Below are 3,137 nucleotides of genomic sequence, written 5' to 3' on the forward strand. Positions count from 1 at the left end.
CATTATTTCATTCTCAAAAGGATAATTTGAGTGCTGTTAATGTTCTGTTCCTTGATCTATTAATAGCTTCTGGTTATACAACGTGTATTTATAATTTGTATGCTTTTCTGTATAATTGTATAAAAATTCACATAATAAAAATTAAAACAAATGAACCAAATTTATATGTAGCAACAGGGATAATAATGAAAGCATAAAACTGAGAAATTGCAATGACCTTAATCATATTATATGCAGTAACTATCAGTACAATATGCATTTTTACATGATACACTTCTGTAAACTTTTTTTTTTTGGCTGCACCTCATAGCTTGTAGGAAAAGGCAATGGCACCCCACTCCAGTACTCTTGCCTGGAAAATCCCATGGATGGGGGAGCCTGGTAGGCTGCAGCCCATGGGGTCGCTGGCAGTCAGACACGACTGAGCAATTTCACTTTTACTTTTCACATTCATGCATTGGAGAAGGAAATGGCAACCCACTCCAGTGTTCTTGCTTGGAGAATCCCAGGGATGGGGGAGCCTGGTGGGCTGCTGTCTATGGGGTCACACAGAGTCGGACATGACTGAAGCGACTTAGCAGCAGCAGCAGTAGCATAGCTTGTAGGATCTTAATTCCTGAAGTAGGAATTGAACCCAGGCCATGGTAGTTAAAGTGCTGGATCCTTACCACTGGACCACCAGGGAACTCCCTCCTAGAAACTTTTAAAACATAATGAATAAGATAACCAACAATGACCTACTGTATACAACATGGAACTCTGCTCAATGTCATGTGGCAGCCTGGATAGGAAGGGAGTTTGAAGGAGAATGGATACTTCTGTATGTATGGCTGAGTCTCTGCTCTTCACCTGAAACTATGACAACATTGTTAGTTGGCTATACCCCAACAAAATAAAAAGTTAAAAAAAATGATTAATATTGTATAGTGGGTGGGGATCCATATAGATGGTTCAGTTCAGTTCAGTCGCTCAGTCGTGTCCGACTCTACGCGACCCCATGAATCACAGCACGCCAGGCCTCCCGGTCCATCACCAATTCCCGGAGTTCACTCAAACTCATGTCCACAGAGTCAGTGATGCCATCCAGCCATCTCATTCTCGGTCGTCCCCTTCTCCTCCCACCCCCAACCTTTCCCAGCATCAGAGTCTTTTCCAGTGAGTCAACTCGTTGCATGAGGTGGCCAAAGTATTGGAGTTTCAGCTTTAGCATCAGTCCTTCCAATGAACACCCAGGATTGATCTCCTTTAGAATGGACTGGTTGGATCTTCTTGCAGTATAAGGGACTCTCAAGAGTCTTCTCCAACACCACAGTTCAAAAGCATCAATTCTTCTGCGCTTAACTTTCTTCACAGTCCAACTCTCACATCCATACATGACCACGGGAAAAACCATAGCCTTGACTAGACGGACCTTGGTTGGCAAAGTAATGTCTCTGCTTTTTAATATACTGTCTAGGTTGGTCATAACTTTCCTTCCAAGGAGTAAGTGTCTTTTAATTTCATGGCTGCATTCAGCATCCGCAGTGATTTTGGAGCCCCAAAAAATAAAGTCTGACACTGTTTCCCCATCTATTTCCCATGAAGTGATGGGCCCAGTTGCCATGATCTTAGTTTTCTGAATGTTGAGCTTTAAGCCAACTTTTTCACTCTCCTCTTTCACTTTCATCAAGAGGCCTTTGAGTTCCTCTTCACTTTCTGCCATAAGGGTGGTGTCATCTGCATATGTGAGGTTATTGATATTTCTCCTGGCAATCTTGATTCCAGCTTGTACTTCTTCCAGTCCAGCGTTCCTCAAGATGTACTCTGCATATAAGTTAAATAAGCAGGGTGACAATATACAACCTTGACATACTCCTTTTCCTATTTGGAACCAGTCTGTTGTTCCATGTCCAGTTCCAACTGTTGCTTCCTGACCTGCATACAGGTTTCTCAAGAGGCAGGTCAGGTGGCCTGGTATTCCCATCTCTTTCAGAATGTTCCACAGTTTATTGTGATCCACACAGTCAAAGGCTTTGACATAGTCAATAAAGCAGAAATAGATGTTTTTCTGGAACTCTCTTGCTTTCTCCATGATCCATCAGATGTTGGCAATTTGATCTCTGGTGTCTCTGCGTTTTCTAAAACCAGCTTGAACATCTGGAAGTTCACGGTTCACATATTACTGAAACCTGGCTTGGAGAATTTTGAGCATGACTTTACTAGCGTGTGAGATGAGTGCAATTGTGCGGTAGTTTGAGCATTCTTTGGCGTTGCCTTTCTTTGGGATTGGGATGAAGACTGACTTTTTCCAGTCCTGTGGCCACTGCTGAGTTTTCCAAATTTGCTGGCATATTTAGTTCAGCACTTTCACAGCATCATCTTTCAGGATTTGAAATAGCTCCACTGGAATTCCATCACCTCCACTAGCTTTGTTCATAGTGATGCTTTCTAAGGCCCACTTGACTTCACATTCCAAGATGTCTGGCTCTAGGTGAGTGATCACTCCATCACGATTATCTTGGTCGTGAAGATCTTTTTTGTACAGTTCTTCTGTGTATTATTGCCATCTCTTCTTAATTGATTGGTTACTAGAAGTCAAATTGACATTCCTACAGAATGAGATAGTTTTGGAGGGGAGAGGTGGGGAGTTGATGTTTAGTTTCACAGTCTCATGTCTCTATTACTGATTTGAACCATTTTGTTGAAGCCATGATCAAGTAAAACACAAACAAGATTTGTCTGATACTTTTAGATATGACAAATTAAAGGTCAACTCAGCGTGTTTAACTGAATGACTGATCTTCCTTCTTTTGGCTTCTTCCTCAAATGAAATAGCCAGCTTACAGATCTAATTTTCCTATCTTAGTGATTCTTAGAGCTGACCCTTCTTTTCTCTCTAACTCAGTTGCGCATGGCTTGCTTTGCTCAGGTCCTAATCCAGGCTAGCTTGAAACACCATTAATGGTCCAATATTCATTAAATATTGATTTGTTTCATGTCACATCACTTCTTTGCACTGCTGCTGCTACTGCTGCTAAGTCACTTCAGTCGTGTCCGACTCTGTGTGACCCCATAGACGGAAGCCCACCAGGCTCCCCCTTCCCTGGGATTCTCCAGGCAAGAACACTGGAGTGGGTTGCCATTTCCTTCTCCAATGT

The sequence above is a fragment of the Moschus berezovskii genome, chromosome 2, assembly GCF_049115385.1.
Source record: "Moschus berezovskii isolate FMDL1 chromosome 2, NW_MosBer_1.0, whole genome shotgun sequence".
Taxonomy (NCBI): domain Eukaryota; kingdom Metazoa; phylum Chordata; class Mammalia; order Artiodactyla; family Moschidae; genus Moschus; species Moschus berezovskii.